A 16,933-nucleotide genomic window follows, 5' to 3' on the forward strand; every position below is an offset into this window, starting at 1 on the left:
TGCTCTTCAGTCACTAAGTTGTACTGCAGCACACCAGGCTTCCCTGTCCTTCACTGTCTCCCAGAGTTTGCTCAAATTCATGTCCACTGAGTTAATGATGCCATCCAACCATCACATCCTCTGTCGCCCCCTTCTCCTCCCACCTTCAATCTTTCCCAGCATCAGGGTCTTTTCCAATGAGTCGGCAGCTCTTCGTATCAGGTGGCCAGAGTATTGGAGTTTCAACTTCAGCATCAGTCATTCCAGTGAGTATCCAGGGTTGATTTCCTGCTCTGTCATGGGGATTAAACGGAGAAGGCAATGGCATCCCACTCCAGTACTCTTGCCTGGGAAACCCCATGGACGGAGGAGCCTGGTAGGCTGCAGCCCATGGGGTCGCGAAGAGTCGGACATGACTGAGTGGCTTCACTTTCACTTTTCACTTTCATGCACTGGAGGAGGAAATGGCAACCCACTCCAGTGTTCTTGCCTGGAGAATCCCAGGGACGGAGGAGTCTGGTGGGCTGCCATCTATGGGGCAGCACAGAGTCGGACACAACTGAAGAGACTTAGCATGGGGATTAAATGAAGTAATGCAAGCAAAGCACTCACAGGTCTCTGGTACTCAGTTCAGATGCTAGAAGGAAAATTATCATCACCATTACCATCACAATCAGGAAAGAAATTCTTAGACAATTTGACTCCAATTACTATTCAGTCATAAAACAGACAAATGGACCTCAGGAAAATTTTAGATTCTAGTATCTTTTGTCAATTTAAAAGAAAGCGTGTAGAAAGATGAAGATACAAGAGAAAGGGGATTGTTGGGACCTTAAGTAAGCTCCTTAGAGTCACGCTCACGTCTCATCATGGTCAGATGGTACCCTGTGACCACAGAGACCTGACAAATTGGTTATATTCTAAAAATGGGATCTGAAGAACAGCAAATTATTAATTTACCTCACAAAGGGAGATGCATTTAGGCATCTTTACATATTTCAGTTTGTAGAAAATCAGTTTACTAAATGTATATACTTTCTATTACTTATTGTACATCTGATTTAGTAGAATCTTTCCCAGTCAATTAATGCAGCAAATTAGGTAGTTTTTAGTGACAGATTTGCCCTAATAACTCAGATTCTTATTATTTACTGAAATTATAAACTCTAGAAAGTTAAGCAAATGTGTGGTTCTATTTTTAGCAAGTGATCTATATTAGATGCTTTTTAGACTTTGTTAAATGAGTTAGATGATTATTCCTTAATAACAAAAATCTCATTATACCTTCCTAGAAATTAGCACTGTAAATAAGTGGTCTCTTTTATATGGTGAGTAAACTGTAAGACTAATCAGATTTCTTTCTTTATCAAAATCATATGCCTGGGAGGACAATTAGAGTGATATTATTCTGACTTAGCAAGACTTTGGCTTCAGACAGGATGTCTGCTTGAGCAAAGGGTAAATTCTCAAATGGATTAAAACTCATTGTCCTAATTTCTCTACTAGTGCACCATTATGAGATCTTGCATTAGGTACAGAGATTTAAGTGATGGAGAAAACCTCTGCATGGCCCCAGATGCCATCTTTTTTGCTCTCAACAGGACTCCTGCTGTCTTTAATTTGACATGAAATGTCCACCTTTAGTTAACTCGATGGGTTAGAGCTCCAGGTCCCCAACATAGGAAACAATGACATTTGCAAAAACATATTTAGTAACAAAAAAGTGGAGACATCACTTTTCTGACAGAGGTTCGTATAGTCAAAGCTATGGTTTTTCCAGTAGTCTTGTATGAATGTGAGAGTTGGACTATAAGGAAGGCTGAGAATCGAAGAATTGCTGCTTTTGAACTGTGGTGTTGGAGAAGACTCTTGGGAGTCCCTTGGACTGCAAGGAGATCCAACCAGTCAATCCTAAAAGAAATAAATCCTGAATATTCATTGGAAGGACGGAGGTTGAAGCTGAAGCTCCAATACTTTGGCCACCTGATGCCAAGAACTGACTCATTGGAAAAGACCCTGATGCTGGGAAAGATCTAAGGCAAATGGAGAAGGGATGGCAGAGGATGAGATGGTTAGATAGTATCACCCACTCAATGGACATGAATCTGAGCAAACTCTGGGAGATAGTGAAGGACAGAGGAGCCTAATGTGTTGCAGTCAATGGAATTGCAAAGTCTTGGACACGACCAAGTGACTGAACAACAGCACATGGTACGCAAGAACATATTAACATTAAAATCAAAGTAAGCAAAACTGCCATCTACTATAATCAACATTTCATTACAGAAAGGTAATTTTAACAACAATAGGAAGACGTAAAGTCCACAATTCATCCTTTAAAGTGATTAAATTTAACCTTATAAAAACATTACTGTTGCTGCTATTTCTCATTTCCTGTTGGTACGGTGAAAGCTTTGCCATAGTCACAAGATTTGGAAACTGCTCTCTAAGACCATAAAATGAGAATGTCACCCCTCAAAGCCCATTATTAAGCTGCATATTTGCTCCCTAGTTGGGGAAGAGCACTGCCTAGGGATTCCTTCAGAACTGTTGTTGCTGTTTATTCACTAAGTCGTGTCCAACTCTTATGTGACCCCATGGACATGAGCACAAGTTCCTTCATGAATTGACCTTATTGCCACGTAAGGAAACCCAGAGTGCTGAACTCATGGGGGACTAATACTGAGTAGGATCATTAGAACTGAGAATGATGAAACCGGTGAATGTCAGTGACACTCAAGAAAGCTGATCATGAAAGATGACAGATCTGGGCATGCCTCACAGCCTCCCAGGACATGAGCAGTGGAGGCGGCAGCTAAGGAGTCTGGGGAGAGTGAACTTCGGGCGAGGAGAAGCTCAGAGCAATTTCTTCTCTCTGTCTGTGGGGCTTGGGCTTCCTTCCAGGAACTATTGCTTTGGGAAGAGCCATCTTTCCTTGTGGTTGATTCATTCTTGAAACAAGAAGTCAAGAAACCAGTGAGCTTAGACGTGAGACTATAGGCATGACGGAAGGGCCCCCAGAACTGCTTCCCAGCAAAACAACTATTTAACTAGTAAAAACTATTAGAGTCAAGTATTTGAAGTCTCTGGAAATTGTCCTAAAGGCATAAAGAAAGTGGAGAAACATGTGTTCAAGAACATCTATTACATCTCAATAAGAACAGCAAGAGTGCGCGGCATCTGAGACACAGCCAGCAGTCTGTTCTCTCCCTGCCATGTCAGTGTTACAGAAGCTCTGCTTGGGCGCTCTGCTCCAGGCGGGCACAGCCAGGAAGACGGGGCTTACTTCTGTCCTCAGTGATGATTTCACCATGGGAAGTGCAAGCCACTGGGACTTTTAACCTCCCCTGATCCCACGTTGCAGAAACTCTTTTGCAGACAAAGATGGCCAAGAGGATGGGGCTTCCCTCAGTGGTAAAGAATCTATCTGTCAGTGCAGGATGATGGAAAAGATGTAAGTTTGATCCCTGGGTCAGGAAGATCTCCTGGGGTTGGAAATGGCAAGCTGCTCCAGTATTCTTGCCTGGCAAATCCCATGGACAGAGGAGCCTGGCAAGTTACAGTCCATGGGGTTGCAGAGAGTCAGATATGATTGAATGACTAAGCACACACACATGGCCAAGAAGATCAGATTTCCCTTTCTGTAATGGAAAAGAATCTGCAAAAAAAAAAATGTATATATATATATGTATGTATAAAACTTAGCTATACATTTGAAACCAACATATTGTAAATGAACTCTACTTCAATTAAAAAAAGAAAAAGAAGAACATCCATAATAGTCTTAGTTGAAATAGCCCCAACATGGAAGTAACCAAAATACCTGCCAAGAAGAGAATGAATAAACCACAGTATTTTCTTACAGTGGATGCCATCACTAACAAGAAGGAACAGAGGCTGTGTCTGCTTCGAGGAACACTTGCCCAGCTCTTGTTGGGCAGCAGTCCTGTGGGTCAGAGCCCTTCTGTGAACACCTATCATGGCGATGATGTCTCTTACTAGTGAGAGTAAATGCTAAATGCTTAATTAATGTGTTCACTCAGCAAGTATTTATTGAGAGTTTATTATGTGCCAGTCTTGTCCTGGGACCAATGGATGGGCATTTTTGTTAAGTTTGTAGGTTTCTATTAAATTGCTAAATAAACATATCCCAGGTCCTCATTCTAAAGAACTTTTTTTTTTAATATGCAAAATGCAAATAAAAGAATGTAATTTGAACGTGTCAGAAAGTAATGGCTAAATATGCTGGAATTGCTTTTGTTCTCCCTGTGCTTTGAGACCTAGAGAAGCAATCTTTTGGGGTTCAATTGCTCTTACACATTATGGATTATTTTAAAAGAATATTGCATATTAAATTTTATATAACAGAAACATTGAAAAGTTTATTTTTGCATTAACGATATCAGTATTTTGTGGGGGGGGAAGCAGCCTAGATGCCCATCAGCAGATGAATGGATAAGGAAGCTGTGGTACATATACACGATGGAATATTACTCAGCCATTAAAAAGAACACATTCGAATCAGTTCTAATGAGGTGGATGGAACTGGAGCCTATTATACAGAGTGAAGTAAGCCAGAAAGAAAAACACCAATACAGTATACTAACACATATATATGGTATTTAGTAAATCAGTAAAGATAACCCTGTATGCGAGACATCAAAAGAGACACAGATAAATAGAACAGTATTATGGACTCTATGGGAGAGGGCGAGGGCAGGATGATATGGGAGAATGGCATGGAAGCATGTAAATTATCATATGTGAAACGAATTGCCAGTCCAGGCTCAATGCATGATACAAGGTGCTCAGGGCTGGTGCACCGGGATGACCCGGAGGAATGGGATGGGGAGGGAGGTGGAAGGGGGGTTCTGAAAGGGGAACACATGTGCACCCATGGTGGATTCATGTCAATGTATGGCAAAACAAATACAATATTGCAAAGTTAAAAAACAGAAAATAAACTAATGAAGAACTTTTTGAAGAAACCTTTGTGTATAAATGCTTATGTGTTTCTGAGCTATCTAGAAATTATTACTTTGTATTCTTATAATACACATATGCCAATAATAATTATTGACATCCGTGTATTTAATAGATAGTGATACAAAGCAATAATTTAAAAACTTATACCTCTATAATCTTTCTTTAAGAGAATAATTTTCAATATTTTATTTATTTATCCACTGTGCCCATCTCTTCCTGAAAGTATGTTTTTAAAAAAGAGGATTTATGATTTCCTTACTTAGATTCGTTAGAGGCTTTGAATTTCTCACACAGTTTCTCTCACTTTATTTTTTCTTTACCTCTAAATGATTGTAACTAAAATTAGGGTACTTTAGGTATTAGAAGTGCTACTTTTTTATCCTTCTTTTGTCTTGGTCTGGTGAATAGTAATGATGACCTTGCAAAAAGAAGCATTGATATAAAGCAAAAGTGTGTGTTTGAAAAGTGCATTTCACGTAAAAATCATACTTTCCATACTATGTGCATTTTAAAGCATTTTTTAATCCCCTTGAGCCCTATAGATCAAATTTAGAATTCAAGATGAAAAAGATTGAATGAATTGTCCAAATCCTTTGGAAATCTATCTTTATCACCTGCTGTAGTTTGTGTTCTCTAATTGGGCATTTAAAATATGATTTTCTGAAAGGAAATTCCTAAAGCATAGACAGAATTTTACAAAAGAAAAAAAGAAAGTGATATTATTTTGATTTTAGACTATCCTGTGATAATTCCACAACTGAAAATCTAAGCACCATCAGTCAATTAAGTTAACATAGAGGAGTAACACCTGAAGTGCTCTCAGATGAAAGAGATTCAATTATTCAAGCAAATAGAAAATGTATTGAAAATATGTACCACATGATGTGACAGGATACAGACTTGCCAGTAGAGGTGGTGTCCCATCAGTGTATCTCTCGCACCCAGAAAAGTATTTGGCTCACAATAAAAGCTCAATAAATGTTGGATAAGATATGTTGAATAAATTACTATTTTTCATAGAAATATCGTTACAGAACAGCTCTTAGAAGTACCAGGTCACCTCCTAACAATTGTTGTAACAACTTTTTCTAACTTGCTTTCTCTTCTATATGATAGATTTTCACAAAATTAATGTGGTAACCAGGCTTCCTCTTGCTCTTATTTCCTCGAAGCTAAAAGTCCCTTTCTACTGTACTTGAGTGACACGAGCGGTAAACAATTCTGTTCACACAACCCTGAACGATCTCTGAACTTCCTAAAGCACTAAAAGTGTATTTCATTTTGTTAGAACTTTTTATTTTAGATTGGAATATAGCCAATCAACAATGTCATGATGGTTTCAGGTGGCCAGCAAAGGGATTCCACCATACATACCCGTGTGTCCATTCTGCCCCGCACTCCCCTCCCATCCAGGCTGCCACATAACACCGAGCAGATTCCCTCTGCTAAACAGTAGGTCCTTGTTGGTTATCCATGTTAAATATAGAAGTATGTACATGTCGATCCCAAAATTTTAACTAATACAATGGAGAAGATAGCAGATCTTTGCAGAGGACTATCAGGTCATTAATTTCTAGGACCTGAAGAATTTCATTCTATTTGTTCTATCTAAGATGGATTTGGCTTTTTCCTCTTATTTCTGAAAACATACTGTTGCAGAAGATGACCACTGAGGAAAAGATTGGTAGCTTCCCTCTAAAATCCATTCTCTTGGTCTCAGTGGTAATAAAACTGTAGCCTCATCACACATACTTGCTTAACCGGACTAAACTTCTCAACTGTCCTGGGAAGTTAGATGTAAGATATGTCTACATTCTCACTAACAGAGCATGAACACAAATGATGGATGCTGCTTCTGGATTTGGGAATTAAGACTTCAGAACTGTCTCCTTTCTTCCCCCTTCTTGCTGGCAGGAAGCCAGATGGAGTGACTGAGTTCCAGCCATGCAGAAAATGACAGAGGTATTGGGGATGACAGAGCAGAAAATGGGAAGAAACCTGAGCCCCAGAAGGCTCTTGCAGGGCAGAGGTGCCCAGTTAACCTGAATTTCCCATCTCAGAATTGTTGTGTGTGAGACAAATAAATACCCATACTCTGTAAGTCATTACATATTGAGGTCAATTGGGGTCTATTTGTTTAGCCGATTGTTTTCACCAGATGGCTAATAGAGAAATCCTAATTTCTTGGGTGTTTTCTCTCATGCATTGCTATTAAGACAGGCCTGATTTATGCTATATTTGTAAAATCAATTATTTTGGTGTCACATAGAAAGGACACATCAGAATCTACCACAGCTTACTCCTCAAATTCCAAGAAAGAAAAAAAATCTCAAAGTTAAGTTGATGGCCAGTTCACTATCACTAGGTTCTTGCAGCAGGTGTGGAATTTAGGTGTCAACTCTAAACAAGGGTGTAAGTATGTATTGTGTTTGTTCTGCAATAAATGTGATTGATAACCCGATTTGGCTTATATATTTTGAATCCTGGCTTAAACATAGCTAACATGGTAGGCATGTCATTCTGGAGAAGAGTTTTAGCAAAATCATATAAAAAAAGTTATGTTGGACTGAAGGCAATCGGTGAGCATCGACTATTTCTTCCAAGAACTTTAACAATGAATGTTTTTTGTAAGATAAGCACAGATTTCTAAGCCATTCTCATAACTCTTCCAAAATGACCCATATTCACTCCAAAAACTACAGAAGGTACTATCTACCTCCCTAACAGAGGAGGAATTCCTTGGTTGACAGGGTGTCAGTGGATCTGGGATGCATGAGAAAGGAAGGCAGAATAAAGATGGCATACAACTCTTCCTTCTGAAACTCAGCAACACTGCCGGGCAATGGCAGAAGCCACTCTCACTCTGGGGGAATGATGGCGAAGGGACTGGCAGGCGGTAGGGAATCGGGGCTCTATGGTAGCATGTGGAATCCCAGCACCAACATGATGGTGAGGTCAAGAAGGGAGCATAATGCCCAGGGTGTGCTCAATGAGTCACTTATACCATCTTGGGGCAAAGAGAAAGATGAGCTCAAAAAGTAAATACAGCAACTTCATGAGAAACAGAGAAGGGGCACAAAATGGTGAATTAATTATCAGTAGAAGGAAGGAAGGAAGGAAAGGAGGGAGGGAGAATTAATAATCATTATTCAATTACACAGAAGAATAAAATAATACAAGCACTATGGTTGAATCAAAATATTACTATTTATCACAGCCTACATGCAGTCTTAAATATGTGTTAGTATTTATCATGCATTATGCCATAAAACTTTAATAAATTCCCCACAAATAGAAATTACATATTCAACATTATCTCAACACACACACACACACACACACTAGAAATAAATAATAAAACTTCAGACAACCACAGTAAAAGCAATCTCTTAGACCTTGAGCTGAGCAAGACTAGTCTCCCACACAACTGAGCAAAGAAGAATTCAAACCACAATTATGGACCACGTAGGAATTAATGAGGAAGGTGCATGTCTGAATGTGAACAACACTGTGCTCATATGCAAAGTCAAATTATTAAACACTTCTCATTTTTAAATAAAGTTATACAAACATATATCAACTAAAAGGTCAAATTAAGAAGCTAGGTAAAGGAAAACAAAATAAACCTGACATCATAAAGAATGAATTATGGATTGAATATAAAATAATTTAGAACCAAATGGCTTAATTAACAAAAAATTAAAGAAGTCTTTTAAACTATTTAAAAAATCAACTTCTTGCATATATAATCAAGAAATAAAGAGCTTTACTATTTACATAAAATTAGGATTAAGAAGACACAAAAGCAGATATAGGTGGGATTAATGAAATAAGCAAAAAATATATTTAATTTTGTGTTAATCAGGTATATCAGTTAAACATTAATTACCAAAAGAGACCAAAACAGATGTGGAAGGCTTAAATTGGCCCTTAACTATAGAGAAATTCTCAAAGTTTTCGGAGAGCAAATATTTTCCAGTAAAAACATAACCCCCAATAATTGTATTAGCAAGTTTCTTTCATACTTCCAATGAATAGATTCTAAACTTGATGCATAAAATATTCCAGAATAGAGAAACATACAGGAAAGACAAAACATGGGGAAATAAGAGAAAAAGAAACAAACACAAAAACTGCTGGCTAATCTCAATTATCAAAATAGACAAAACATTTTTGCAAAGCTCAGTGAATTACTTACAGAATTCAGTTCAGACAGTTCAGTCACTCAATCGTGTCCGACTCTCTGCAACCCCATGGGCTGTAGCACGCCAGGCCTCCCTGTCCATCACCAACTCCCAGAGTTTAGTCAAACTCATGTCCATTGCTTTGGTGATGCCATCCAACCAGCTCATCCTCTGTCATCCCCTTCTCCTCCTGCCCTCAATCTTTCCCAGCATCAGGGTCTTTTCAAATGAGTCAGCTCTTACCATCAGGTGGCCAAAGTATTGGAGTTTCAGTTTTAGCATCAGTCCTTCCAATGAATATTCAGGATTGATTTCCTTTAGGATGGACTGGTTGGATCTCCTTGCAGTCCAAGGGACTCTCAAGAGTCCTCTCCAACACCACAGTTCAAAAGCATCAATTCTTTGGTACTCAGCTTTCTTTATGGTCCAACTCTCACATCCATACGTGACTCCTAGAAAAATCATAGTTTTGACTAAACCGACCTTTGTTGGCAAAGTAACGTCTCTGCTTTTTAATATGCTGTCTAGGTTGGTCATAACTTTTCTTTCAAGGAGCAAGCGTCTTTTAATTTCATGGCTGCAGTCACCATCTGCAGTGATTTTGGAGCTCCCAAAAATAGTCTATCACTGTTTTCACTTACAGAATAATAGAGTATAAACAAATGAGATCTATACTAGAAATTCAAGTGTTTTAAAATCAGAAAATTGATATAGAGCATCAATAGATAAGAGGAGAAAAGCTAGAGTTTATTATGATAAATAGTAAAACCTGTTAGATAAAGTCTAACAATGAGCCATGGTAAACAACTTAGGACAGACTGATACTTCTTTAATATGAAAATATTGGTCATTTCAAACCAATAGGCAATAGAATATTTCAGGAGGTAAGATTAAGAATTCCATCAAAATTAATAATAAGATAATACTGCTTGTTTTTATTAGTTATGTTATATTGGGTGTTTGATTTTCTAACCAATGTGACAAGACATGAGAAAGGAAAATAGTGTAAGAATTTAAAGGAATCGAGAATTACTAATCCCTGATAACAGTCTAAGAAGAAAACCAACAGAGTCAGCTGAAAATCAGCAAACAATATTAAAATCAATACATAATAGCAATAACCATAAAAATAATCAGAAAATAACAAGGAAATCAAACTAAAAAGACTGAAAATATCCATTAACCTATAAAGACATTTGGAATTGGGCAGCTCTTTTTAAGCAAAAAGAAAAGAATGAACTTATTGAGGAAATGTCCAATTGATTTGACCCTGCTAAAAGACACAGTTAACAAAATTCAACGTGAAGAGAAAAAGTGAGTGGGACAAAGGATTACCAGTTGTGAGATGTAAAGATATTATAAATAAATAGAAAATAGAAATTCTTCCATTTTAAAAGTAGACAAAATTTATCAACTGACAATTCAAAAAGAAGAAACACTGATGTCCACAAGCACGTAATTATCAAAAATTTTAAAAACATGCATTCAGTTTGACCTTGTAATTCCCCTTTGAGTAATTGGTACCCAGGAGTTAATTAACAATGTACCAAAGATTCAGTCATCAGAAATTTATACTCAAAGCTCTTAGCAAAACTGAAAATAAGAAACAAGCAAATGTCTGCTATTAGAGCACCAAATAAAATATATGATGTGTACCTTGCTAGCAAGAAGTGTAATGTATATTGTAAATAACTGTTTACCAAAATAGAAAGAGTTTCTAAAATTTAGCTAAATAAAAAGCAGATTACAAATCACCATGCCCAGTGCTAGTGCATCTTTGTGTAACTTAAATACACACATGCACATACTTTTGTATCAGTATAAAGTATCAACAGTGGTTATCATCGGGCTTCTATAAAGTTTTAAGCTTTTACTCATTTTGTTTTTCTCTGTTTTCTAGTGTTTCTACAGTGAACATGTAAGTTTCATCATCAATAAAAAGTATTTTTATAATAATAATCCATCAATTTCTGTTACTATTGCAGTTAATTTTGGCATAATTCACCCTTCTTATGTTTAAAAAATACAAGTATGTATATTAACATTAAAATAAAGATGTCATACCTAGTATAAACATGTTCCAAAAAGGGAACAGAAGTGAAAAAAGAGCCGGGGTAAAGCCACTGTGACTGACTCCTAGGGAACAAAAATGAGTATAAGGAGTATGTGCCCCATACTGAGCATATTGCAAGAGCTCAGAAACTTGATTGCATCTTGTTATAAGGAATAGTTCATCACCATTTTTCTGGCAACCAAACTTCAAATTTTTGAAACCTCAGAATGTTTCTCTTCTAGTCTAAATAAATTTAAGCACATATTTTCTCAAATAATTTTCTTGTATAAGTGAACCTTAATGTTCCAATCTTTTCAAATTCATTTGATCGTGTTATTTCGGATGCACTCCAGTGCTTTTCTTACAAAGAGGCCTAAATCTTATGCAGATGACTTGATGTGAATAAGGGTTACCGTGTCCCTCTTACATAACCTTTGCACATAGGACCACACAAGTCGGCCCACTGACCTTTGAACTACAGTCTTGTGGGATTCTTCAGTTTAATGGTCAAAGCACATACTCTAGAATCACCTCCTTAGCTATGGATTTCATCTCTGTCCTCTACTTGCTGTGGCATCTTGGTGCTCTAGTTTTCTTCATCTTGCCTTACCTGAGTTTAAGCACCTGGAACCATATTCAGCTTATCCTCAGTCTTAACAATAATTCATCTAAGTTTATTTGTAGCCTTAAGCTACTTCCAAGTAGATGCTGCCATATATGTTTTACTGTAATTTTCCACATCATATATATATATATATACATATATTTTATCCTGAACCCAAGCTCATTGTGAAATTGAAGTCTACCATCCAGGGCACTAAGTCTCCCTCAGAGAATGACATCATCACTACAGGTAATCAGCATGTTTTCATCCTAGTAAGTGTCAATAAATGCTCACTACCAAATGGGTGTCGAGTGTTCATTACTGTTGGTGATCATTATCAGCAGATGGAGTGTCACTTAGGACACTTCAGCCACAAGAAGGAAAATCCTGATTTGAATTGGCTTAAACAAACGATGGGCCTTCCCAGGTGGCGCTAGTGGTAGAGAAACCACCTGCCAATTCGGAGACTCAGCAGTTGCAGCTTTGATCCCTGGGTCGGGCAGATCCCCTGGAGCAGGAAATGGCAACCCACTCCAGTATTCTCACCTGGAAAATTCCATGGACAAAGGAGCTTGTATGACAAGAGGGGCCCCAATGCTGGTGACTTTAGCATCTTGGTGAAGTAAGAAGGACCCAGCTTCTTATCTCCTCACCCCCCCTCAAGGCTGTCCACCAGGCTGACCTTGTCGCCCACGATGGCCAGAGCAGTTTAGGGCTATATCTGGGCAAGGTAACACTCAGAAAAACAAAGCAATTACTTTCTCTTTTACTAACTCAGGAACAAGAAATCCCTCTTGAATCCCCCATTAGAGAGAAGTTTCTCCAGCTAGATCTGAATGGCATGACTATTTCTAAACCAAGACTATAGCAATATGAGTTTGTGATGGGCACAGATGAGTCAAGACTTACCCCAACAGCTGGAATAGGGGTGCATCTCCTGAGACTCACTGGAGAGCTCCAACATGCCCCCTGAGACGGGATTGTGGACAGGACACCCCACAGAACGTGGGGTGATGGCCAAGCATGCATGCTTGGTGGACCCACTCATGGCAGAGTGGCAATTTCCTCTTCTTTTTTAATGTTCAGGAAGCAAATACACCAATGGGACAAGCTCAAGCCCAGCACTTGGCCTTATCCCTATGTATATTAAGTCAAAGAGAGACTGTATCATCAAGGAAAATAGAATTGCTGTCCACAGTGTTTTCATTTTAAGTTGTAAATTACCCTCTGCTATGGACTTGAAGAGGTAGCAGGTAATGAATGCTGTTCATCTTCAAATTACATACCACGAATCAGGGCCTCATCGAATAGAGTGAACAGACAGGGTGTCGTCTCTCAGTGCAAAGGAGCAAAAATCCAGCCACTTCTGGCCCCAGCGCTGCTGGCACATCTCTAGCCCTAGACACACGGCATGTAAATACCATCCACACCACCCCCACACCGCACAACTCACACAGGGCACAAATTCACATTCTAATAGTTACTTGAGTGATTGGCTTGTACATTTTTTTGACACAAATTGGTTTTTCTTTAAGGTAAGTTTACAAATTCACAGCAGTCAATCCTGTATTAAACTTGGCTGATCAATTTTAATGAAATGCCCTAAGTCATAATAATAATTTTAAAAAACAACCCTGTTTTATATTACAACAAAGAGGTATTTATTTGCCCCCAGGTCCTAGCCTCCACCTGCTCCTATATAAAGCAAATGTTCTGCAATAATAGTGACATTTTTAATTATGCTGTTTTTCTGTAAAACCCTGGTTGGTATATCATGATTCTACGAGGTCGTAGCAAGCGTCCTCAGCGATGGGCCGACCTCAGAGCCCAGATCCTTGTAGGTGCTCTGTGAAGAGCGTGAGGGTCACTATAGCCTACAGGTTTGTAATTCTTTATTTTTAAATTATTAATAAAAATCATTTTAGAATCCTCCTTTGGCCTGTTTTAGGCTGGAGTGACACACCCACTTCACTTCCCCTCCCCACTCTAGGGAGAGTTTGTGTCTGCCCCTTTCCGCCCCATTGCCTCCCCGGTCCGAGGTCCAGCATCACTGTTTGCCTGGAGCTTCCTTTGTGAGGGTCATCAGGCCTTCTAGTCATTGTTTCAAGCGCTTCATTTACCCCTCACTCCAGGTCGATCCTCGGAGGAGTCAGAGCTGTGCTCCGCCCACCAGCCACATGCAGAGGAGCCCCTAAAACTCTTCCTCTGGCCTAGCGACACGGGGCCCTTCCGTGTCCCCACCCCCACACTCGAAGCCCAGACGGCACGCCCTCCGCAGCCCTGAGAGGCGGCATTCCAAGTGACGGTGAGGACACGTGCTTCCGTGTCCTGGGCGCTGTGACGGAGCCACATCGTGAAAGGGTTCCTACAGCCGAGAGCGACACGCTGACGTCTGCGTTGGAAGGAAGCCCTGGCAGCCACGCAGAGGCTCTGCAGACATTAGAGACTAGAGGCAGACACGAGAGAGGAGGCTGCGAGATGCTCCACCGGGAAACAGCAAAATAGACAACAAAGAGCGTCAGCCGCCGAGTTAGACAGGAGGAGCCGATGGAAAGGCAAACGGTTTAGGGGGTAGAATCATAGAAGCTGTCACATAATCAGATTTGGGGATGTGGGATGGAGGGGGAAGAGAAAGAGACACAACCGACGTCCAGTCCTCTCCCTGGGGTCGTGTTCACCAAAACGAGGGGATGAGAAAGGCGTCTCGGATGGTGATGGGCACCAGTGGTGTCTCAGTACATTACAGCTGCTGTAACAAAATACTGTGGCCGGGACGGGGGAGCAGTGGTTTTTAATGACAGACTTTTCTCTCTCGTGGTTCTGGAAGCTGAGGGTCAAAGATCCAGGTACCAGCAGATTCAGGTCCCAGTTCATAGATGGTGCCTTCTCACTGGGTCTTTATACGGTGGAAGAGACACCTTTTCCATTAACTCCCAACATGTCCATGTATGACTGTTGACCTCTAGCTCAAGCCCACAAAGGCTATAGTTGTTATTTTGGATCTTTACCATAGTTTGTTGATGTTGTTCAGTTGCTAAGTCGTGTTCGACTCTGCGACCCCATGGACTACAGCACACCAGGCTTCCCTTCCTTCACCATCTCCCAGAGTTTGCTCAAACTCATGTCCATCGAGTTGGTGAAGCAATCCAACCATCTCATCCTTTGTCGCCCTCTTCTCTTCCTGTCTTCAGTCTTTCCCAGCACCAAGGTCTTTTCCAATCAGTCGGCTGTTTGTGTCACATGGTCAAAGTATTGGAGCTTCAGCTTCAGCATCAGCCCTTCCAGTAAATATTCAGGGTTAATTTCCTTTAGGATTGACTGATAGATCTCCTGGCTGTCCAAGGGACTCTCAAGAGTCTTCTCCAGCACCACAGTTCAAAAGCATCAGTGGTAAGCCTTTAAAATGGCAGGCAGCATTTGAAAAATTAATGGGAGTCGTCTTCAACCTGGGGAAGCTTAACTGTGTTCTGCGTTTACTACATAGTCTTCGTTACTTTTCAAACTGTTGAAATCAGGTGACTGTTGTACATGAACTTCCTTGTTGTCCCCCATACCTCCAATTTACCAGAGACACACACAGATGCTTAATAATTAAACTCTCCCAAACTTAATAATTATTATTAAAAGGGAAACTATTAAACCTTGGTAACAAGAACCAGAGTCCCTGTTTCAACTCTATCTCCATAGAGTCGGTGACACCATGGCTTTGCTCCAAGGACTTTAGAGTTCCACATGTCGAGGAGCAGTCAGGTGGTGGGTGCAGCGTCCTCTGGTTTGGGTTCAACTGGAGCCTCAGAAGATTTATTCCAGCATTTATTTTCCCCTCTGGGCAGTGAGACCTGCTGCTGTGGATTTTAAAATAAGAGAGATTGATCTTTAGTTCATTTCCATAAATATGCTATGCACAGAGGAAGCACTGGAATGCACAGTCTTTCCTGGTTGAAATGTGGCAGCTAAGCCCAGGGACTAGTTCTCACCCATTGTGAAATTCCCCATGAATACTTAAGCTTCAATAAGGGCCAGTTTCTTCCAAAAGGACTTTGGTCAACAGATTTGTACTGAAATAAACCTCACGAGCTGACGTGAGTTTAATTAAAAAGTGATAAATCTCCCTTGCCTCGTCTATCAGCTATTTAAAAAAGAGAGAGAAACTTCAGGGTGTTGCTATTAAGTCACAGTAGTTGGCACCTATAAATACAATTTCCATGATATGTTTTCTTTCTCAAAAATATGGACCCTGTGTACTTTTTTCTTTTCCCTGGAAAATTCTAACTAGGTTTTCATATGTTGTTTTTCATTGTATGTAATGCTCAATTCTAGGGAAGATCTTGACGAATTAACGCTATATTTTCCTGACAGAAGTTGTATGCTCTCCTACCAACCATGAGTAGGGCAAGTTCCCATGCATACATGTGAAGTCGCTTCAGTCATGTCTGACTCTTTTTGACCGCATGGACTGTATTGCGCCAGGCTCCTTTGTCCCTGGGATTCTCTAGGCAAGAATGTTGGAGTGGGTTACCATGCCCTCCTCCAGAGTATCTTCCTGACCCAGGGATCAAACCCTTGTCTCCAGCCTCTACCTGCATTGACAAGTGGGTTCTTCACCACTAGTGCCACCTGGGAAGCCTAAATTCCAAAGTTCTAGGCATATAACTGTGTGCCTGCCTCAATGCAAAAATGAAAATATTAGTGTCTTTTATGTCTATAAATGGATATCTGAAGCCATCTCAAGATTTCAGATTCTCAAGCCATCTGAAATTAAGCCACATATTGGGGAGGAAGGGGCTTCCCAGGTGGTGCTAATGGTAAAGAACCTGCCTGTTAAGGCAGGAGACTCAAGAGATGTGAGTTCAATCCCTGGGTCGGGAAGATCTTCTGGAGAAGAAAATGGCAACCCACTCCAGTCTTCTTGCCTAGAGAATCCTATGGACAGAGGAGCCTGGCAGGCTACAGTCCATAGCGTTGCGAAGAGTCGGACACAACTGAAGTGACTTAGCACACACACATGAGTGTGAGATCTGGCAGAGAACCCTGAGAAAGGGTTCTCCATCATCAAATAAGCATTATGACATTAGATTCTATAAAACACTTTTTAATCCACTTCATATTTCAACTGAATTTTCCTTC

This window comes from Giraffa tippelskirchi, chromosome 14 (assembly GCF_054371585.1).
Source record: "Giraffa tippelskirchi isolate mGirTip1 chromosome 14, T2T-mGirTip1v1.2.pri, whole genome shotgun sequence".
Classification (NCBI taxonomy): Eukaryota; Metazoa; Chordata; class Mammalia; order Artiodactyla; family Giraffidae; genus Giraffa; species Giraffa tippelskirchi.